The sequence below is a fragment of the Pogoniulus pusillus genome, chromosome 16 (assembly GCF_015220805.1).
Source record: "Pogoniulus pusillus isolate bPogPus1 chromosome 16, bPogPus1.pri, whole genome shotgun sequence".
NCBI classification, from domain to species: domain Eukaryota; kingdom Metazoa; phylum Chordata; class Aves; order Piciformes; family Lybiidae; genus Pogoniulus; species Pogoniulus pusillus.
In genome coordinates this window covers 16,192,888-16,216,716 of record NC_087279.1, presented here as the reverse complement: position 1 = coordinate 16,216,716, position 23,829 = coordinate 16,192,888, and the positions used below count along the sequence as shown (strand labels likewise).

The window sequence follows — 23,829 nt, the reverse complement described above, 5'->3', positions numbered from 1 at the left end:
CCCATACTTGCATAGAAATTATGATCTCTACAAATTTTCTGCCTAGAAAGAATTATGAAATAACTTGGTCTTAGACTTTGACCGTGCAGCTCCTCCTGGGATGCCCAGGCAGTTATAGAAGTTCAAATCCCAAAAACACAAAGTAATTTTACTTTGCTTCTTGCTGAACTGCAGCAGACTGGACATGAGAAGTAAGGACAGGAGAGGAGTCTTCCAAGATAGAGTTTGATGTGGGACATCATAAACGTTTCCCTTGTTAAATGTAACTCATTTCAAGCACAGTTTCTCCCTACCATGGGCTGCACAAGTACATTTGCATGGTACTTCAAAAAAACTCTATTAAAAATAAATTATTCACGTATTTCATGGCTCATCTTCCAATGATCTCATTGTACACTATCTGGAGCCAATTACAGGCTCACTGTAATAATCACTGTCAAAGAATGAATTTATAATCTCATACTGTTTACATCTTCAAACAGTAGTACAAAGCCACACGAAAAAACATTCTCTATTTCAGCAGTCTACAAAACGAATGCCTGCACTGCTCTCATCCCTCGGCAGGCTGCAACACATTTAATGATGCAAAAACTAGCTAGCTTTACTATCAAGTTAGTGAGACAACTTTAGTTTACCTTGAACAGATTCCTAGTTACAATGCTAGTTATATCAGTAGAAACAGTTTCACCCACCAATTAACCTATCACCAGTTGACTCACTCTTGTAAAAGAGAACACCTTACCGACATCAAGATGATGACTATCACATCAGCAGTTTCACTTCTGGTCTTTGTTAACAAGGAACTACATTAACCTAATTGATGACATCATTAAAAAAAATTATTGTTTTTTAAATAATCAATTGTCATCACATTGCCCCACATATCCAAAACACAAGGCAAATAAATGTTGGGGTTTTTTTTTTTGCTTTCCAGAAAAGAGAGGGATGAAAAAAAGAACAGAACAAAACATTTAAAGAAAAAAAGGTCATCTTAAATAAGTATGAAATTAGGCAGCACTCAATTCCTGATGAAGTTTCAAGCACTGTAGAAAATTTCTGCATTACAGCACTGCACAGCAGTTTGGGTACACTCAAAGTCCCCAGTGTTTCAAGAAAATAAAATCAGTATTTTTTGCTGTGGTCATTCTAGTAGATTCCAGCCAATTCCCAAACCCCTGCTTCTTCTAAGTGTGATTTCCTGAGGAAAAATTAGTAAATAATCCTATGTTCTGTCTTTAAGCTTGCTCACTATAAATCTCAACCACCTGCAGCATCATCAATCAGTTTCTGCAAGTAATCAAATTATTTTTTCCAGTTCCTGCTAACTTTTTGGATGTTAAGAGCAGTACAGAAGACAGGAACCATAAAGAGGCAGTACAGCTGAAAGGTTATGGTAAGAATTTGGTACTTACATGTTCTGTTTGAGCTACAAACTGGCTGACGAGCTCATACACAGCTCCAAAGCAGCCACTGCTTACGCTCTCTCTTGCCCAACCATTCATCATGGCAGAAGCACAGTTTGTCTTCAGCAGCAGTCAAAACCATTTTATGAGGAAGCCCTCATTTTTCCAGTAAAACAATGCAAAACCGGGCACTAACTGCTTCCTGTTACCTCCAACAGACAACCCTCCACATGAACCAGCAATCCAGACAGAAGCATCACAGCCTAATATCTGATAATCAGCAATGAGCACCTTCTGTACTACAACAAAGACTATCATTACATAGCCCATCTTTGAGACAGTCAGTACTTCAAAGACGTAGTGCTACACAAACAAAGAAGATGCAGATGATGTCACCTTCTAAACACAATCCATGTTAGAACTTCGTTTCAACAAATGATCTTTCTTCCAATCTTCCAGACTTTGCAGAAGAAGAAATCTCTACTTACAACACATGATATTATGTCAGATTTTTAGCAAGAGGGAAAGAAGAATTGTTTTGAAAGAAAACAGTCATTATCAAAGCCCCCAAAATAACACTTTGATATATTTCTAACAAAAGCTATAGAAATGCACACCTGCTGTTATACCTTAAAACTATAAAATGCACTCTCTTAATATTTGAAAACTATCCCTACATTGTTTTAAAGATATAATAACCTTGGGCAAGACAGAAATCCAGACAGAAAGAATTAGAGAGAGGAAAAATCCTTTCCCTGCAATGGAAAATTTTCATCTCTTCAAGCAAGGCAGAGAGATGCTCAGCCGGACCTGCGTTGCCTGGAGACCAGCTGCAGCTTCTTGCCAACAGGGACGAGCTAAGCATCAGCAAATTCAACAACTGATAAATGGATGAACTGAATTAAAGGCAGCAAGTTTTTTCCACACACCAGTGTGAAAAAAAACGGATAGCTTTCAGATAATGGTTCTGAGCCCATGCTCACTAGACACACAAGTTATTTTTAGTGTAAAACCTCAGCCTAATTAAGCTTCAGACTCTACTGCACTTAGCTTTTACCTCCATACTTTCAGCAGTAGACTGTGTTTCAGTCAAGATGTTTAGTGCCAACTCAATTTCATTTGATGAAATATTTAAATTTTTGGAGTATGTTCCTACCCATTAAACAGGTTCTGTTTTTAAGCACTGGCGCAGAAATATTAAGGAAGCCAATGAACTACATCAAAAAGGAAGAGGCTACAGCTCATTTTAGGATTAAAAATCACATTAAATCATTCTTCATCTCAAAAACCTGCCTCTGCCCCTTCCTACCTGAAGCCAGCAAGACAACACCAGAAACATTACTAAGGAGAGACTTGTTTTGCCTATTTCAGACCTGGAACTGCTCTCAATGCCAGGCTGACACCAACTTGGCTGCTGGACCTGACTTCTCAGAGAAACACCTCATGTGTCTTCCAATTTCCAAACACCTTCAGAAAAGAATCATGAAAAGTAAATGACATTTAATCCTTGTGACTTCAGAATTTCTCCAGACCTTATCTAATTCAGTTCAGTGGAAGTATTCAGATAGTAAAGAAGCAAACGTTTTAAAGTGAGTTCCATTTAATTCATCCCTTTAGATAAAAGACCCTTGTGGAATTTATGTCACCAGCCAAGCAGGTCTTCCACCATCAATGTGATAGCATACACTTCCCTGCCTACATCTATTCCTAAATCAAAAGGGCAAACACTTGTTTCACTAGCACCACAGCTGAGACTGAGATATCCTTAAGGCAAGGATAACACCCATCCCACACCCTTAAAAACAACAACCAAACCAAAGTATCCTCCTGTAGTCCTCAGCTGATCAGAGATTGATTAAAGTGCCACCATACCAATGACTTAGCTGGAAATGTATGCATTTTTTTGTTGTTTTGGGGGGTGTTGTGATGGTTTGGGTGTTCCCCGCCCCCCCACATTTTAAAAATCACCTAGACTAGACTCAGCTGTCTTTGGCTACTGCCCCTTCACCTTCCCCTCACCCATCTCAACCTTAACCCAGTCCCAAGGAAGAATAGAGGTTCAGCCAAGGGGTTAGGAAGCAAAGTGGAGGGTGAGGTTAGAGAGTAAGATGCAGCTCAGCCAGCAGCCCCAGTGAGAGTGGTTATCTATGATTTTATTTCTTGTTCCTATACATCTCAGCAGGGCTACGAGGGAAGTAGACATCACCATTGTTTTCCTTTCACAACCTGTAATCTAGTTCTTCTCACCAAAATATTCTAGCTAGCTTCAATCTAGCACAGGTGTGTGTGTGATTGTAGTGTTGGGGTTTTTGTTTTGTTCTCCAAAATCACATGCCTGACAAGTCTGAGGTCTTCCTTGCAAACACCTGGTAGGGAAAGAATTTCAAAGAGCACAAAGACCAGCATTCATATGACTGGCCACTACCCATTCTTCCAGCTCCTTCCCAAGATACCATAACTCATGGCTATGACACTTCTAACCCACCTTTTCTCAAAAAGAAACAGCAACCTAAGGATTACATTACTTGTATGACCAAAGTACTACAGGCAGGACAACAACAGGCTATTAACTTCAGAAGTGTATAAACAGCAGAGGCAGAAAAGGTAGGAAAACAACTTTTCAATTAAATGAATTAACATACATTTAAGAAAAGCTACCTGACGAAGTTTAAAATCTGAGTTTTGAAAAACAAGTACATATAAAGGGCAGTAAACCTTTCCTGAGATCCTTCCTTTAACTAGGAGACACTTCTGAGCACTTCTGATGACTCCTTTCTGAAGAAATTTTCCTGAATTCTGGCAGTTAAATCGTCAGGTTCTTCCTCATTTAGTAATACATTTTGATGACAAAAAAAAATTAAGCTGGAAGATGCTCAACAGGCCAAATGTAAACAAGTCAATCAATCCATTATAAAAATAGACCTATTTGTATGTGGACACATGTGTCTATAAACTCAGCTTCTGGTCCTTAATGTTAAACACTGAAATTATTGACATTAATTTCAACTTAAAGACGATTTCCCATTTTACACATACTACCTCATGTAAGTGTAGTTACAAGCAAAGATGAAAATTCTTAATACATTTAAAAGCCAAAAGAATTCTGACCTTGTTATTCTCAAGTGTCCAATCTGAACTGTTCTACTCTTTTTTCACTGTTAGCATGCTAAATGATGACCGGTAACATCCCATCAGACTGAAAAAAACAAACATCAGTTTTAATGTTCCAGAACTAAATATCAAAACAAAACTCTCATTACAGCATTTGATGCAGAACTGTCCCTTTATAGGCTCAAATCCAAAAAAAACCCCATGGGCACCGGATGCATTTATGAAATACCCGAGTATACAGGACGCATGAGGCACTGGGTCAAGAAAAAAAAAGGCTAGAAGCAGAGGCAATTCAATTTCAGCACATATCGGGAGAGATGTCAGTGTTAAGCACGCGTGCTTTCCACAGTGCAATTAAGGCCAAGGGCATCTGAGGGTGTAACTAGTTGCTATTCTATCAACAATGATTATCATTTTCGTAAGTTGAATGACGGTTTCCAGAGCCTCGACCGTGCTTTTGTTGAGCCTGAGGGCCTCAAGCCACGTTACAAGACCTGTGATGCTTAAACCAGCCTGTAACGAGACATCACCCAATATCTCCGTTTCACAGTGAGAAAGAGCAGTCGTGAGCAGCACGTCCAGTTATGCAACACATCCCCAAGCAATAGCCGTCAAACCTGCAGCAAGTCCATCGCGCAAGCAAAACGAAAAACCAGCGCCTTATGACTCAAGCAGACGAGAACTGCTGAGTAACGCCACGGAGCGACAACCTGCTCCGGGGTCACTTAGCTACGTAACACGGCACAGCCGCGGACCCCCCGCGCTGAGCCAGGGACAAAGCTGCCGAGAAGTCCCCCGCCCCGGTAAGCCCCACCGCCGCCCTGCACAGCTCCACGGAGAGGGCAAAGCTTGGCAGAAAGCGGAACGCAGCGTGCGAATGAGGATGCCTCGGGAACGCTGCCGTCCCTGCTCCCCGCCCCATCCCGGGCCAAACCCACATCCCCCAGGACCGATGCTTGGCCAGAGCCTGGCTTCCTCTTTCCCGAGAGGAAGCCTGGGCAATGCCCCTCCCTCTGCCGCCGCCCTACGTCGGAGGCTGCCACCGAGCATCCTCAGCGGAAAGCTGGGCAGCGGCTCCCCTCTGCCTGGCCAGGCACCGGCCTCTCACGGCGGGTGGAGCTAGGACCTGCAGAAGCACGGCCCCGCCGTGCTTAAAACGCAAGCGGCAGCCCCCGATCAGGAGACCCCCCCCCGCCCCCTTCAGAACCGACCTCCCCGGCGTGGGGAGGTGGTGGCTGTCGGTTCGCAGAGAGCCCGCGGTGCCCAGCGAGCCGGCCGGCAGGCCCGGGACAGCTGCGGAACGAGCCCGTTACCTGCTATCAGCGCAGCGCCGGTCTGCAGCTTGGCTTCTTTTGTTCCTCAGAAGTCAAAATGGCGGCGCGGAGCCGGTCCTCCCCCACCCCGGCATGCTCCGCCCCCCGCCCGCCTGCCCATTGGCTCGCTCTGCACCTCGGCGCGCTGATTGGGCGGCCGCCAGCGCCGCTGTTGCTAGGGTGAGCGGAGGCGAACCAAGGTGCTGCAGACCTGTGCCGCGCTTGGCCTCGTATAGCCTCCGCGTTCTGGTGTGCAGCTCGGCTTGGCTGCTCACCCCTTCCACGGGAGCCTCGAGGAGGTCCGGGGGGTGGCCAGCTTGCTCCATAGACTGTGCTTGGGAAACAGGACTGCGGGGAGAAGCATACACTCTGTGGCTCCCAGTCTAGGCACTAAACCTGCCTAGGATATAAAAGGCACACAGAAGACATGGGCTTCTGCTTTGTGAGGCACACAAAGGGCATGGTCTTTGCCTTTGTGAGGTGCATGTGTTTGCCCGAGCAGAGTGGACCCTGCCACGCGTGTCCTCAAGCTTCAAACTGCAACCTAAGCACCCTCAGCCCGATGCACGGCAGGTTGGGTTCTTCCTTCCTGTGACCTGAGCAGCGTTTCGAGTTACACCTCTTTGACTTGCCAGGCTGCAGCAACCACACTTTAACGCTCCTCCGTGCCTGCTCGAAAACAGCTTATCTCTGTTTCTGTACAGTCTGTGCCCTTGGTTTCCATGTGACTGCCACTCCAGGGCCCCTTTGGCCGTGTGCCCTGCCAAAGAGGTACACGAAGAGCATCTGTCTCGTCTTTGAAGCACGGGAGGCTCCCGGAGGGCCACATGCTTGAGTTCACCTATTAGTTCTGCATTTCGCTACCACCAAATATCTCATCGAGGCATACACGGCCCAAAGTCCTGGCAGCTCCCCCTGCCCAGCTTTACCCTGAATGACTTCCCAGGGCCTGTGGGCTGGTGATTTAAATGCCATTGCAATTGTCATGGTTTGCATGCAAGCCCACAGATGTGCCAGTAACAACAGAGCCACCATCATTCTAAGGAGAAAGACTGAATAATGAGATTAATGCAGTTTAAATTACTAAGCAACAGTCTCTCTGGCAATGAACTTAATAATGCTCTGCAATCTATTTAATCACACTAATGAGACAAAACTCCACTTAGATACAGATTACTCTGCATTTCATTTAAATAAAGGTCAGAGAGCTAAAAGCCACACAAGCCACCACAATTCCGCTGCACAACACACCCAGCAAAAGGCATTTTTTGTTTCCAGAAGGGACTCAGCCCCTCTGGCCATGGGCTGCTGAGGCAGTGCTGAGTACACAGAGCATCTCCCTCAAACCTCCCACCTCTGCTCCATGACTGCACACCCCTGCGTGGGCCCAGGGCTTACTAGGCTCAGGGATGGCTCCTTGGCTTGGAGAGGTGAGCATCAGTTCACCAAAGAGACTTGGAGAGCGAGAGATCTCCGATTTCTCCTTGTTCTAAAGTACAAACACACATACAGTCTTGTGTAAGAAGCAATTATATCCCCTGGTTTTCACTGCTTAAAATGTGCCTCTCTTGTCCATCAGGCTGATTGTTGAAGCCAAGCAGGGCTGCCTGTTGAGAGACATTTATCTGTCTGGCGCCGTCATGATTATCTTAATTTCAAAATCTGGTTTTGTGTGTGTTTCTCACCATTTAAAACTGGTGACTTCCCTTGGATATTTAAAGATCTTTCAAATTTAAATCTGTGCCTCTTTGGGCTGAAACTGGTCATGAGAGAGAGCAGGTCTGTAATTTACTCAAGAGACTTGATGGTTATAGCTGGGTATTACCCACACAGGGTACTAGTTTTGAACTCCGTTTGCAATCCCAGAGCTGGTCCGGGGCTCATGCCTGATTTATGTTCCCCAGCCACAGAGAGCAGGGAACTGAGGTACCACCACCCCATGGGACCCTTCCCCAGTGGGTGGCTGCACAATCCCTCCAGAGGCTGGGAATAATCCCACAGGTTCACAGCAGCATTTCATTTCCTCAAACCTTTTTCCTTGCTGTTCTTTTCATCCCTCTTAATTATTGAGGGAGCAATTCCAGGCTACAGGAGTCACTCAGCCATCTTCTACCTCCTCCAAGATCAATTTCTCTGGTGCAGTTCATATCTGTAATGAGACATCAGCATTGTGCTAGGCTTGGCAAGCCTTTCATTCCCTCACTGCCCTTGCCCTCACATGGCTTATGGTCACGTTGACTTCCAGCCCCAATTTGCACCGACTTTAGGAGGAGCCTCCAGCTAGCCACGCTCCCAGACATGCAAGCAAGGCTAATCTTTCGGCTGCCTGGCACTCCAGCTGACCCTGCACTACTTCCTGAGGACATTTGACCCTGAGCAGTGGCCTGAGGCTGCTGAATATAAGACGCTTAGTTCCAGGAGTCACTACAATAGCAAAGCTCCTGAACCCTCCTCCTCCTCCTCACAAGACAAAGGAGATGGAGCATTCAGGCTGATGAGGATCTGCTCACGTAGGCAGTCAGAAAGGTGCCTGGTTTTCCCACTGCCAAAAGTATTCACAAAACAAATAGGCAGTTAACATCCGCTTTCAGAAACACCCTTCCTTGTGTGCATTGCATAGCCACGTTATAGGGTGGGGGGGGTGGGGGGGGTGTCTACACACTCACATCTTTCAAGTGCCAGCCTGACAGCTTAAAGGAACGAGCACTTCCCACTATTTACAGAACTGCTGCACTACAGGAGAGCAGCAGAGCAAACTTCTTTGTCTTGGGCTATGTCAAACCCACGATCCAGAGGAAATTAAACACCCTTAAGATGGTCAAGTTCATGGATATTCGTTTTTGTATCTCCCCTGTTCAGAATCTAAGAACTGTTCTTTTTACAGGGAGCAGAGAACATTTATGGAAGTGCCTTATTCAGTATTATTCTTGCTGTGACGAGGGTGGCAAAAAATTCATTTAAATGAAAACTGAGGCCCTGAGTCAAGAAAAAAAAATGTAACCCCCAAAATCCAGCCACTTCCTACCAAATCAACCCCACAGAGTTTTCTAACTGCGTAATTCCCAGCCATAATCTTAATCCTGTGCTCTGTCTGCACGCTGTGGTCTGTGCCATTTTCCCCATGCCTGTGGTAGTTCAAATTAATGCACATGGTTCTAGTTATTATTTACTTGCAAAACATTTCATCAGACAATGTCTCTGATTCAGGACTCAAAATGCCAGGCCACTAAAGGAGGACAGCACTTAATTTAATGAAGTAAGAGGGAAATGTCATGCTTTAAAGATGTCTTGCATGGAAATAGATTCCATGCTGTATCCTCAATCCTCTCAGAGTCAAAAACAATAATTATGAGAACAGAGCTGGAAGAAGAAGGATAATGATGGGTTGTTTTGTGTAGGGCAGCAGCAAAGCCAGCTGCCTGAGCCCCACAGTTCAGCCACCCACTGGGCAGGCCTGTCCCCTGCCAGGCACTTTATACTACTCCTGAGCAATTATGAATTGATGGATGAGTCAGAGAAATAAAACACAACCGGACTTTGTTTACTGGGATGGAAGCTTAGCTCTGGCATTTCTCAAGAGCTGCAGAGATGGAGAGCTGACAGTTGCTACTTGGCAAGCCAGGGCACAAGGATCACAGGTGAAGGATCTGTGCTTTCATGTGAAAGGCTTAATAATAGAAAGATTTTTCTGCACCCAAAGTTCCTTTTAACCGATCTGACCAGACCTGGGAATCACGAGCAATGACACCTGTAACTTAGAATCATAGCATCGGTCAGGGTTGGAAGGGACCACAAGGATCATCTAGTTCCAACCCCCCTGCCATGAGCAGGGACATGCTACCCTAGATCAGGCTGGCCAGAGCCTCATCCAGCCTGGCCTTAAACACCTCCAGGGATGGGCCCTCAACTACCTCCCTGGGCAACCCACTCCAGGCTCTCACCACTCTCATGGTGAAGAATTTCCTCCTCACGTCCAGTCTGAAACTTGAGGTTTAAGATTTAATTTGTTACCTGTGCTTCAGGCAAGTGGGGAGAGCACACATGATCCACAGTGTGCTGACAATGGAGATGGTGGCAGTGCCCAGCCAGGCAGGCTGCTTACCTGCTGGGAAAGGGCTGAATGCCTTGGCCAGCCTGGCCACATTTGCTGGGTTTCTGCAAAAGCCCTGAATCGTCTGCGTGTGCTCACGTCTTGCTGCAGTCAGCTCTGTTGCCCAGGGAAAATGAAAGACGGCAGTTTAGAAAGAGGGCAGCAACAAAGATCTGCCTCCAAGCCAGCAACACATTCAAATGATTCTCTGGTTCACCCTGGGGTGATCTTCAGCCTCTGAAAAGAGCGAGGACTCTTACCATACCCAGTCCTGCGGGTCCCAAGTGAGCTTCCCCAACCCTAGAAAGCCTCATTTGCCCACTTGGCTATACTGAGCCTGGAGCCCGTGTCCATGGGCTGCTAGGAGAGATCCTGCTTGGCCTCCCAATAACAGAACACCAGTTACTGCTGTGTCCCTTCACATTCCTGCCTTCATTAGTCCTGTCTGCTAAGGCTGTAACTCTTGTGCAGGGCTCTCTTTCCTAGTGAGCTGCTGCCATAGCAGAATTTGTGCGTTACTGCAGGGTACAACAAACACTTGCCAAAAACCACATGAAAATAACAATAGATAGATAGCAAGTGCCAAAGGTTAGGAGAGACAGAGGATTTTTTTCCTTACAATCTTTTCTAAGTTTTCCTGAGGGGTAAGGCAAAGCCTTTAAATATACAGGCAGGACCTCACCTCCCGGTGAGCACCAACAATCCTAGTAGTACACAACCATGGCTGCCTTGGCACGGTGGCATCACTCACACATACTTTTCCAGGTGTTCTGGGAGAGTGTGCTGGGAATCTCTTGGTGGGGTGTGTATTTGGGGCAGCTCTCAGCCCTGCTGCAGACTTTGCAGCCAGAGTGAACATCCAAATCCACATGGCAGTTCTGCCATGCTCTGTGGGCAAACATCTCCCCGCAGCTGAAGCTGGGAAGAACTGGCAGGTTCAGTTTCCTCTTATGCTCTTAGGCTGTGGCACCTCAGTTGCCCAGCATCTGCCCTCTTGCAGCTTCACAGTCTGTTTCTCCTACTTCTGAGCCTCCTTCAGGCACTCGTTGGTGAATAAATTCCCTTGCTCCTTTTCCCACCCCGCAGGGCTGCACAGTGGCACAAGAGCCATTCTAGCAGGCTGGAATAATTATGTTTGTCATGGTGGTGCTTAGGGCCAGGCTGCCATGTCTGGGGTGGCACTTTCCACTCCAGGCTTTGCCCCAAGACCCTCAATCCTTGTTGGTTCACCCAGACCTCATAATGAAGCAGCTTCTCTGCCTACCCCAGGGCAATGCTCTGCCCTCCATACAGCCAGAGTTTTGTGGCTTTGCCTTCAGGAAAACAGCCCCAACTCTCCAGCATGCAAAGAGGAGCACGACTCGGAGCTGAAACTCCTCTGCAGAACCTTCTGGGAGCTCCTCAAGCCGGGTGATACTGGGGTTTGGCTGGCATCCCACGGGCACACGCCCTGCCACACCCACCTGCCTGGCACTGCCAAAACGTCTCTGGTACTGCTCAGTGCAGCAGGGAGTATTTAGGGCAGGGAAAAGCCAGTTCAGATAAAAATACCAATCAAAGTAAGTCAGCTTGTCCTTCAGCTGCGTTCAACCTGCCACCCCCAGACTTCGATTTCCATTTTCCCTTTTGCGGCTGCTTTGCCCAGCCTGGTCCTGTCCAGATACACACCACAAACCCTGCTCCTGCTGCATTTCTGTGGGCTCAGGGCCAGTCCCAACATAGCCTTTAGGAGGCATTTGTTGGTGAAAGGTCAGAAACTTTGGCTTGGCAGCTGCAGACATCCTTCATCAGGGCCTCCTGGGTGAAGGACTGGTTATAGTAAACTTCTCGTTTGTTGAAACTTAATGCTTGCAAGAATTTGCAGCAGTAAGTCAAATGCTGGCAAAAATAGCAACTGGAAGGGGACTGCCTTTCACACATCATAGGGTGCCTCTTGTGCAGGAAGGAAAGGGCTTGTGATGCTTCATTCACCATCGTCTATCTCGCTGCAGATGGCCAGGCGCTGCGCTCCCTGCTTCCTCACGGAACGTCTCCAGCTTGCGACAGCACAGACTCAGCGGCACTCTGCCCCCCCGCCTGCAGCGACCGAACAGCCACCGGCTTGTGCTGCAGATGGTCCCCTGGGGCTATGGCCGTGCAGGGAAGCTCAGCCTCCTGTGATGAGAGACAAGAAAGAACAGGCCCAGCCTTTGCAGGTTTTGTAGGTATTTCTTGGAGGCCTTCCTGAGCAGATTGTTCCACTCAGTAGCAGACAAAACACCAGAAAATGCTGTCACTTGTGCATCCGTGGCAGGGACTTGCACCATCCTGCCCACCACCTGACTGTAGTTTTCCTCACCAGCTCTCCATGGCTAAGGGTGCGAACAAGAAGACTCACACGAGTCAGGAAGCAATGCTCTCTCTCAGCTGTGATGAACCTGCTCCATCAGGTCTCCAGGTCTAGGGAGCCAGCAGTGGCAAATGAGTCTGGCCTATTGCCCTTGGAGCACCAATGCTGAGGGCAGTACTAAGTGATAGACTGAATCAGCATTGACTTGGAGTGTTGTTTTTTGTGAACTCAGCCTTCCCATCTATCCCTTTCCTGCAGTTTCTCATGCTGCTTCAGGAACTCTTCCTTGGGCTATTTTTAGTTCCAGATTACATCACTGCCAGCTTCTGCTGCTTTGAAACAGGCACTGGCTGCAAACACCCAGTCATCAGCAACTGTGAGCTGCAGGGCTGTAAGGACAGGATCTTTATCACTTGGCCAGCAAACAATCAGGCTGCACCTGCCAGCTGCAGCTTCGTTTGGGAGAGCAAACAAGGAGCACCTTGATTTTACTGTTGCCTGACAGGGAGGAGTGGGCCCAGCCACGAGAGCCCCACACTTCCCCCATGACTGGGGATGCTTTCCAGCAGCGCTACCATTGCCTGGCTGTGCAACACCAAGCAAGTTAATTAGTCCTTTGTGCTCCTCCTCTTTCCAATGGCAGGCTTTATGCTGACCTACTTCTTACACAGAAATTTGCAAAGGGCTTCGATGTCCATGAAGAGCAAGTGACACCAAAAACACTAATTATGCTGGCTGTTCTCAGGCCCCAGACCACGTGCAGAGCTGAAACAGCAGTAAGCCAAAGCAGAACATCACAGCTCTGGAGCAAGTCAGAGACTGCTGTTCCTGCTGGGAGGTCACAAGTTCTGGATCTTCCTTTTGGGCAAGGGCAGCTCACGTGCTGATGGTCCACGTGGAAGGCTGGCTCAGGCTGTGAACTGCCCCGTGGCAAAGAGGAAGGTTCTTCTTGCTGCATCTCTTTCCAAAGATGCTGTGCGTCGGACACATGGTTCTGGCAGCCCCTGCGTAGAGAGCTTCAGGCAGCTAGCACAAGTCCAGCTGTGCAGCCCCAGGGCAGCAAGGAGAGGCAGTCCATCTCTGAAGGGAGCTCTCGGCATGCCTGGCATACCTGTGAGGCTGCAAATGCTCCATGTGCCTCACTAGGCTCAATGACACTGTCACTGTGAAGTTTTAACCTCTCTCTTTCCCACTTCACTATCTCTGAGCCTCTCTGGTAGAGGGGCTACAGAAATCTGTGAGGAGCCATCAGCAGAAATGAGGCAATAGGTGATGTAAGCTAGCTGAGCACCATCAGCCTGTGGCACTTCAGCCCCCACAGCTTGAACCCTCTATCCTTCCCCTGAATCCCAGCCAAAATCCCTCTCCCAAAAGACTCTGCAGAGAACAAGAGCCGGAGCTCTAAGGAGGAAATTCTGAGTTAAATTCCTTCCTCCCAAGTCATTTGCAGAAGGGAACAGCCTGTGCTCCCAGCACAGCCATGACGTCTTGCTGGCCTCCTGCCACTCCTCGGCTGCCTGCTCTCCCCGCCCGGCAGTGGGAGAGTTTGGCCGATGGAGGACTGTGCAGTGTATTCCTCATGCCTCTGCCTGGGGAAGGGCTGGCGGGGGGGACACCGCTGGAGGCACAGGGCAAACACCTCGCCAAAAAAGCCCTGCATCCCCTGGAGGGGAGAGGGTGCGAAAGGTCACTGGAGAGCTGCAAAGTTGCCCTCCATCCTCCAAGGGAAAAGCAGTAACAGAGTTGTGCTGCAGATTATACATAGCCCAGTGCAAAGCGATTATTTGTGAGGGCTCAATAACCAAACCCAGGATTAAGCAGCAGGACCAAAGCCTCATCTGGTGCAAACAGCTGCAGCTGTGTGGAGACCATGAGCCCCATCCTAATTCATTCTCGGTTCTCCAGGAGGAATAATGAAACAGTTAAAGCAGCCCAAGGAAGCTGTCTGTTTTGTTTGCATCGAGATGCTTAGAAAGTAAACACGGGGTGAGGCTAGGCCTGCCAGCAGCTGTCACTGACCTCAAAGATGTTGTGAGCTGATCCAAAGTAGGGCAGGCTCGAAAGCAGAGTGGGCGCAGCAGCCGTGCTAGAGAGGGGAGAAATGTGAGCTCTGTCTGGCACAGAGTGAAGGCTTCTGTCCCCCCTTGCTAAGCCAAACCTGTCAGCAGGATCAGAGCTGGTGAAGCTATCTGAAAAAAACATTCCTGAGCATTGTCATTCATCTCAGAGATGAGGCAAACAGTGCCCTGATCTGGGCAATCTGTGCAGGGATTATTAAATCCAACCGTATCTGGGCCAAGGTTAATGAAAGAGCCTGCAAAATCCTCCTGGCCACAGCATTTTGGTTCCCTCATCAGAGGCAGCTTGGCACCGTGCTGAAGCGGGGGCATGAGGCCAGCGCTGAGTACACGTGCGTGGACCGCGAAGAGCTGACCAGGGCTCACGCTGGGCTTCCCATCCTCACAGGCGTTTCAACAGGCACACTTCGTGCTTGCTTGTGAGTCCCTCAGAGCACCTCTGTTGACAGCTGTCAGGGGTTGTAGTTATCTGCTACCGCTGTCACCCTGTGGGCACATGCCTTGTGCTGCTCAGTGAGAGCAGCAGCCTCCTCAGAGCAGCTCCAGCCCTGCTCACCCTGTCTGTTGCCTTCAGGACAGAGCTCATGTCACTCTGCTATGGCCAGTGCAGGAGAGCCACATCTGACTGCCCTTGCAAGCAGAGCTAAACTGCTTTCAGACGGTGTGCAGGTACTCAGTCCAGAAGAGTTTTCCTTACTCACTTACAGAGTCCTCAATCCTGCTTCTCTACTTGTACACCTTCAGGATGGCCTCACTGTTTTGGGCTCTTTTCCCCCTTTATTTTAGTTGAATGAAGAAGCTCTTCAAGGAGCAAGTTGTGGCTCTTCCATTTTTCTTTCCTTTCTTGTTTCCAAGAGCTTTGGAAATGGAGAACTGAGGGCATCACAGTGTGAGCTTACACATCCCTGCCCTGACAGGCTCCTTACTGCTGAAGGAGTCTCAGCTCTTATATTGAAACCATTAAGTCTCTGACCTTCAATGCAAAATAAAACTAGAGAACACAGCATGATGGTAGTTAGGAAAATGAGGTTTTTCTGCATCCACCAGCTTAAGGTTTCCCAGATCCTGCTGCCTAAATCTACCACAAAACACAGCCTCTCCAGTCCCAGCCTCCTCCCCAGGGCTCTCACCAGGGTGCTCCCCATTCAGTGCCAGCTTCTTAATAAACACTGGTTGTGCTTGTCATATTTCCCTTGGACTGGCTTGTGATGCCAGTCTTGCTGGCAAGTGACCAATTCTCTATTCACTGAGTCATGCAAATTCATCAGAAAACTCCACTCCAGATCCATGGAGACAGACTCCCTAAAGTGCCAGAGAAGGCTGAGTGCGGCAGTGACCAGTGAGCTGCAGATGCAGCCTCGTGCAAGAGATTTGGCTTCAGCCATGTGTCTGCCAGCCCATACCCCATCTCTTATCTCTTCCAACAACCACCCTTCAATAAGGCACAGTTATCTGTTTACTTAAGAGCAAGAGTAATTAAACCACCCAAATGGTGACTGAGGAATGTGAGAGTTGCAATAGTCCCTATTATGTAGTGGATACATTTAATGGAGCTCATTGTTCTTCCTGGCCTTAAAAACCTGGCAGTGCACCCCGGCACCTTCACCCACTGTGGACTGGCACCAGAAACACGCCGAAAACTGGTATCCCTCAAGGGCAGCATTGGGAAGCAAGGCCAGCTGGGTCCACGCAGGGTGTGGCAAAGCCGCCGGCTTGCAAACGTTTCTGTGCAACGTAGCAATCAATCAGTGCACAAGATTTCCCAGCCCAGCAGATCAACACAGTGCTTTGAATGCTGTAAATATTTGACTTTCATTTGCAATTTACCTTACCTGCCTTCAGCTGGGAGTAATTTCCAAGTACATCACTGACATCACTGCACCTTAGGGATAGGAGCTGCATCACCAGCCCCTGAATGTCTAATTCTGCAGAGGCTGCTGACCCAGCAAACACCTCTGGCACTGCAGAGCTCGTGGTCAGGGCCATCTCAGTCTCTCCCAGGATTGTCAATGTCCATAACTTCCCAGAACTGGATTCTGGTGGAGGAAGCTGAAGGTCCCCATCAGCCCTGCTGACTGACTGGCATCCACACAGGGCGGTGGGTACTGCTAGTGCCTTCATCCTGTTCCCCACCTCACAGCCATGCTGGGGATATTTCTGTCACTGGGACACTGGTTGTGTCGCCGAGCTGCATTTCAGGAGAGACTCATGTGGCAGACACAGCAGCCACCACCTGTGTTTACCCATTCTCCTCTTGTGCTGGCACGCACATGATTACAGCTTTCAGTTTCATGCTCCCACCTATTTATATCAAATGCCTTTGAGCAATGTGCCACCACCTCTCGGCAGTGTTGCTGTGCCAGGCTGCCCTGCCCGGCACCTTCTTGTCAGAGATGGCTACAGGGTGACTCAGTCACACCCTGAGAGCACTTACACTGGGAATAAAGCTCTGTGATGGTCTTCCTGCCATCTTTGTCACAGGCCACACTCAGGAAACATGTTGGATCCTGCTGAGATGCATATGAAGCACAGGATGCCAAATGGCTGCATCATCTCTGTCTCCAAGGACAGGGACCTGCTACCCTACCCAGCCACTCACAGCTGCTGCAGAGCAAGTTCAGAACCTGGACATTTCTACTCTGCAGCCCCAGGACAGCAGGAGCTGGTCAGCAGGGGCCTGGCACATGGCAGCAGGATTTTGGGGTCAGTGCTTGGAGCAGGTGAGCAGCAGAAGGGGATACTGTGGTGAGATTCAGCCAGAAGCACCCACAGAGCTATTGCCATCCAAATAAAAGGAGGAGGTAGTCCCAGCCCAGCCCCCCCAGCCATGCCAAAGTGTTACGCATCCCTGCCGGAAGGCTATCTGCTCACGTCACGCCTGGCTGAGAACCGTCACAGCTGGGCACAAGCAACCAGGAGCAGGCTCTATTTATAGTCCCATATAATAAGCTACATCTGAGAGAAGATGAAAGGGAAGAAGATGAGTCAACAGGGCAAACAGTGCTGAAATTTCCCGCTAGCAGGGCAGTTGGTTCATGTAAAGAGACACATTACCAGGGGAGCTCCTCCCAGCAGCATTACTTCCAGTAGGTATAGGCTGACAGCCATGTCCTAGGCAGGACACATCCACCTCTTGTGAAGGCAGCCTTTGGTGCACCCCTGGAGAGAGAGTCTGGGGCTGCCAGCCATGCAAGGGCTAGGCAGACTCAGCTGCTGAGTTATGGCCCTTTAGCTTCATCCTGCTCATCAGCTCTGGGCTTTCTTTTTCCCTTGCACACTCCATGACGTTAGCAATGGTCCTATGGGGATTCTCCATGTCCTTGCTCAGCCAACAAGGGCTCATAATGCCTGAAGGTTCATCTCTGCCCCAAACACAGCATAATCAGAGAAAAGCAGCCCAGATCTCAGCCTGTAAACCAGCCCATGTGCTCTTGTGCAGGGAGGGTTAACCATCAGTGAGAGTCTCCACAGCCACAGTCCTGGGGACCACCAGGTCCCTCTGGCCAGCTCTGCAAGCAGGTAGCCCCTACCCAGTGGCTCATGCAGCCAGTGGTTCATGAGGGGCTATTTTTAGCCTTCTTATTCAGCCTTTCATTCCAAAGCAACCCACAGGAAACATTTCCATTTTATCATGAAAGCAACTCTGCTGCAAAAATAAATTGTAAGGACATCAAAGCACTAAACTAAAGAGAGAAAAGAAAACCTTCCTAATGCCAGGGACCAGGGAGAGCAGAGGGGTGGCCTCACTGCCTCTCAGTAGGTTGGGCACAAGCAACCTCCTAAAGCTCTTTCAGAACAAAACAACAATGCAGCAAACCAGAAAAGCAAACTGAAATAAGAGAGGAGAGCTGCAGTGGTGAGCAGACACATGGGTGATGAGCCCTCACAAGGCAGCTGGCTCTTCTCCATCTGGGCTGGGCCTTCCCCAGCCACCTACATCAGGCTTTCACTGCATCCTGTCACTCCCAGGGTACAGGCTCTGGGTCCCCAATAGCTAATGAGGCTGTGGGACACCCTCAATAGTGTCCCCAAAACTCCCTAGCACCAGCCCTTGGCTCTCAGCTCCTTTCCAGGCCATAAAGAAGCTGCTGTCGTTAATCTGATCCATCCCAGTACGTTTGTTAACCCCTAGCATTGAGAGTGCAATGTTTCTAAGTTGCAAAATTTGCCATGGACGTGCTGGGAACAGGCATGGGCTGTGGCCAGTACTTCCATCCCACTGCTGTGCCAGCCAGCAGCACACACTCCTTCTCTTGCCTGGCAAGACTGCACCCTGAGCATGGGGTGATGCAAAGGTCACCCCAACCTTCATACAATGCCCTCACCTTAAACCAGAATGATGGAAGATGTGCTGGAGACCCTCTATGCTCCTTCCCCACCCCTGAGACCCCAAGGAGAAGCTTCTGCAGCACAGAGAGCTATACCAACCCATGCCAAGAGTGGAGCGGGCAGCAAAGGAGTCCCCACTGCCCTCATAATGGCTTCATGGAGCACAGCCTTTAAATGAGGGCAGGCAGGGCAGGACAGCAAGGAGGCTGACCTCCATTTGACATCACTGCCAGGTGAAACTCAAACCTCAGTAAATGGTGTCTGTTACCTAATTAATAGATTATAATATGCCCGAGGAAATGAACCTTTCCCAGCCCAGCAGTGAGGACTCTTGCAGAGGGGAGGAGGCAACAGCCCTTGTGCCCACGCTAGGATTCACTTGTGCACACAGAACCTGCTCCTGCCCTGCTGGGCTGGGTTCCACTGTGCTGCTATCAGTGATTCAAAGCCTTCAGTCCTCTGCAGAAACCCCTCGGGGTTCAGAGAGGAGCAAGGCACAGAGCAGCACTTTTCCCCTGCCTGGGCTTGCATGGGGGCCACCACTGCCCATCTCTTGGGGCACAGCTGAGGGGACAAACAAAACCGGCCCTCAGCTGCCAGTATGCTGGGGAGAAGCCACAGAGAAGTCAGCTCCTTGGGATGGTGACGCACGGAGCAAAACCCAAAGCCTCTTCCCCCACAACCACACGTGTTGGGAACTGAGCAGGCTGCAGGGACCACCTAACCGTGGTTTACGAGGCTTCCCCATGCGCTGATGCCATGGAAGGCAGCAGTGTCCTGCACGGAGAAGGTGACCTCAGCGGGTGTGCCATCAGCTCCCTGCTGGGCAGCTCAGCGGGGATCAGGCTGTGCTCTTTCCCCAAGAAATGGCTTGAGTCAAACGCCTAACGATTTTCCAGGAAAAAGCCTGGAAAAGCACAGCCATCTGACGCTGGAGCCCCACGGTCCTCTGTCCCGGGCAGGGCTGAGCCACACCACCCTGGCAGCAACTCTGGATTACGCCAGCTCTTGCTCCAGTGGCAGCCACAGCCCACCCCGCAGGATGCATCACTGTTCCTCTAGCCTGCCAAGCAGCCCTGGCCCGGGCTGTGCTCCCCCATGCCCCACACTGAGGGGCTTTCCTCAGAGTCTCTAGGAGCAATCATTTCCCCAGCTGCTGCCACCAGCTCTTTGCCAGCCATGGATATTAGGAAAAAGTTCTTTGCTGAAAGAGCAGTGAGGCACTGGAACAGGCTGCCCAGGGAGGCTGTGAAGCTGCCATCCCTGGAGGTGTCCAAAATCGTGCAGACATGGCACCTTGGGACGTGGTTTAATGGCCATAGTGGTGTCAGGTCATCAGCTGGGCTCAATGATCTTAAAGGTCTTTTCCAACCAAAACAATTCTACAATCCTGTGAAGCTGTGGCTTCTAGTACAAGCCCAGGCATGGCCAACTGCTGTGACCACCCAGGAGATGCAATGTATCCTCTCAGGGATGCTCACAGCTTTGTCATCCCCTAGGGGTCTGTGCTGTCCACCTCTGCACCATGACACTGGCATGTAAAAGGACTTGCCAAGGCTGTGTCTGAAACAGCAGCTACATTTATCAGGCCTCCTGCCACAGCAAGGAGCTGCACCATGGTCCAGTTCCATGCCATCTCAGGAGCTCCTGGGGGCTGCACACCCAATGGGGAGCAGCAGAGCCCATACCCTGCAAAACCAGTCCATGTGGTCAAATGTCTGTCACAGCTGCATGTCACCATGGGTCCCCTCTGCCCACCTGCAGCCTGTCATGCAGGGCGGGGGCAGCAGGGAAGCCCCCATGTGAGGTGCTGTCACTTTCACAGGAGGAATATAGGTTTAGTGCTGGTGATTTAGATAGAACTTGTCAGTGGAAGGGATCTGGGGACAATCTCAGTAGCATCAGGTGGGGAACATGACCCATGAGTATACATTATTGGCAAATGGGGATGTGGAACAATCCAAGGAAGCACTCTGCTCTGATGGTGAGCTGCTCCCAAGGCTAGGGCCCAGCCAGAGATCATCACCAAAGTGCTGATGGGATCCCTGGGGGTGGCTGCAGGCTCTCCAGCACAGCCCCACTACTGGCAGGGCAGGAAGGAGTGCCTGGCAGGCAGCACTTGCTGCAGGTAAGTGCCCTGCTTGAAGACACAATAGCACAGCAATTCGTGTAGCCCCCTGGCCACCTTGCCAGCCCAGCAGCCCCCTCTGCCACATCCCCTCACCATCCCCTATCCCTTACCTGGTAGCTGCCTCCAGCTGCAGTTACACCACGACACAGCTTTCAAAGGTCTCTCCAAGAGCACAGCCAGCTTCCTCACTGGGGTATTCTTGTTCATGGGGGGGTTGGGTTTGTTTTTCAAGAAGTACTGCCAATTTACCTGGGTGGGAAGGGAATGCTGCATTACTCTGGCTCCTTCTCTCTCTCTCACTGCATCACAGCTGGCATCCCACAACTCTCTGCTCCTGTTAGCAATTAACTGCACTTGTTGGAAGGTCTCTCCTCAGCTCAGTTTTTAAAGAAATACCCTTAGGGTGCAATTAGAGATGACATCAGCCTACATTCAACCCTGGTGAAGAAGTCAGGGTGGCACTGACAACTTTCAGAGCAGCCTGTTTGGTTCAGCCTTGCAAAATGTCTTGCTCCATGGTGAGATGGGTGAGGTGATGCTGCACCTCAACTGGCACCACCTGCACAGCTCTCCTGGAGCCCTCCCTTTTAGGATCACACCAAAGGGAATCTGCTCTTGGTTTAGTCTCTTTGCACTAAACACATTTGCTATCTGGTTATTTTAAGAAGCTGGCATGGACAGATGCACACAAGGTTTCTTTGGAGTGCCAGCTGTCCTGGGAGCCAGCCTGTCCTGTCATTAGCAGAAGTGCAGAATTCAGGGGTCACATCCTCTCCAACACAGTGCAGAAGCTTTCATTCAGTGTTTTGCAGCATTGAGGAGGCCCTCAGCTCTTAGGGGGGTTGATACTGAGGGTGTTTTCCAGGTGTCCCATCCCCAGAGCATATGGACACCTGCTGTAATAGGTTGACTTTCAGCCTAGGAGAGCCTGTGCTGGTCCCATGGCAGGTATGAATGTCACACACATGAACCCCCTGCTACCTGCTGCCTAAACACATCACCACACTCATAAAAGCAGTTGGGTTTCTTACCTAGCTCCCTGCAGTCAGACCTCCCCACACAGCAGGTGCCAGCAGCACAGTGAGGCCTTTCAGTAGACACACAGTGACACTCAGCTTCAAACGGAGGTGATGATTTCTGCCACCTCACCTGACAGTGTGGTGAGCTGCAGCCATCTCTGCTTCAGCTCAGCTCCCTGCTCTGCATCACAGAATGGCATTTCCCAGCTTGGTGCTTCTTGCACTGGCTGCCTGGGGCACACAGAGGAGCTGCAGTGGGAACACAGACAAAGAGAACATCCTGCAGCAGCAGTGCCTGGACCTCTCCCCATGGTGCCTCACTGACACATCAGGGGTACCACCACCTCACACTCTCCTGAAGATTTTGCAAGGTGGTCCCCAGGCTGCACCACCACTAACAAGGATGCTGAAGCCTGTTTCCATGCTGGGACACTAGCAGCCACTTAGGGTCTCATGAAAGATGGCGTGGTGGGAAGTAACACTTCACCTCCTGCAATCCTGGCCATACACATGAACTCCTGGGGGGCTTCATGTCTCATGAAATGGCCTGTTTGTGTGTGTATCTGCCCACTCTGCTTGAGATGCAGTCTGGGAGAGCGAATGGGCCATTGCAGAAGTAGACCTCACCCACACGAGCACCCCAGTCCTGCCCTGCACACCTGTGGACACAGGCTGGCCTTGGCTGCTGGCACAGGGCTCAGCACAGGGTAATGTTATCATTTATTGCCAGAGCTTAAGCACAGTGGGTGTGCCTCCTCCCGCTGCCCCGGACTTCACCTCACCTTCCCTGCCCTTCCCAGCTCCTCCAGGTCAAGCTGCCCGGCGTTGCTGGCTCTATTTTAGCTCGAGAGATCAGTTGTCTCCCTGTCAGAGGCTCATGTTTTCATTCAACTCCCTTTCAGCTTCCCAAATTAGCACAAACAGGCTCCTGTTCTGTTTGCCTTGGAAGAAGATGCATTGCCATGAATTATTTTTGATTCAAGTAAACCAAGCCTCTACTTGGCTTTTTTTTCCCCAGCTCGTTTTTGATGGTGGCTAATTTCAGTGTTCAGAGAAGCGAGTGTGAGGTCTCTGGCCAGTGCCCAGCGAGGCACTGGAAACACCCTGGGCTCCCTGCCTTGCCACTGCTGCAAAGCCAGCACAGGCCCAGCCCTGCTGCAATGGGCTGCTTATGTTCCTGAGCCCTGAAACAGTCCCAGGCTGGGGGCTCGCTCTCACAGCAGCACCCAGAGCACTGGTTTCCAAACCTGGTAGTAGGTGGCACAGTGGATGCTGTGGTACCAGGCTGTTCTGTCACTCCTTCCCTCCTGCTGCCTGTGTCTGTTGATACTAGAACAAGGGCCAGGCCTCCCCCTGGCACGCTGCAGGTCTTGGCATCATTTTCCTCCACCCAGCATGCCACTGGCAAGGTTTCCCAGTCTGGAGCAGCTGGGCTGAACACAGGCGGGCGGGCATGCAGCTGCCACTGCTACCAGGCATCCTCCAGCCAGGCCAGAGAAAATGCACCAGCTTGGCATTGCTCCATGGTGATAAGGATGAGGGCAGGTGGTTATGCTGTGAGGGGGCAGCAGCCCATTCCCAGCACATGGGCGGAGTTGTGAAAGCAAGGATTTGTCCCAGTGCTGCTGTTCCCAGCAGCTGAGCCAAGGGATTAATAGGTGCAGCAATTCCTCCTTAACCTGCTGGAGCAGTGCAGGTTCCCATTCCCACTGCCCAGCCCCCTTCTTCACCCACTCAGTGCCACTCTTACCTCAGAAGGAGGGTTTCTTTCACTGCCTCTGTCCCAAAGCTTCCTCTGCATTTGCAGCTGGGAGGAGAAACACCTCCTGGGGTAGGGGGTGGGTACAGGGGAGCAGCCAAACCTGGGGTGGAGTTAGGGGGTACTGGCAGTCTGCCCTTGGCTATTGAGTGGCACCACAGAGGCTGCAGCACAGCATGGCACACCAGCACCAGGTGAGGGTCCATGCAGACTGAAACCAGGCAAAAGGCCTGCAGCAGCACCTCAGGCCAGGGTCCTGCAGCCCAA

General features: G+C 50.1%; 1 protein-coding gene across 3 annotated transcripts in view; it reads right to left on the bottom strand.

The window, feature by feature from the left end:
* IP6K2 (inositol hexakisphosphate kinase 2) overlaps positions 1 to 21,038 on the bottom strand; it is a 36,328-nt gene extending 15,290 nt beyond the window's left edge. Inside the window, exons 1-2 of one of the 3 annotated variants that reach the window (XM_064156764.1) lie at positions 5,828 to 5,912; positions 4,512 to 4,599 (exon numbers count right to left, since the gene is read on the bottom strand). The gene's annotated coding sequence lies outside the window, so the exon portion shown is untranslated. Of the gene's footprint in view, positions 1 to 4,511; positions 4,600 to 5,827; positions 5,913 to 20,894 lie in introns of those variants that run through there. The other 2 variants (XM_064156766.1, XM_064156765.1) reach the window with 2 other exon arrangements.
* Between the last annotated feature and the right edge of the window lie 2,791 nt (positions 21,039 to 23,829).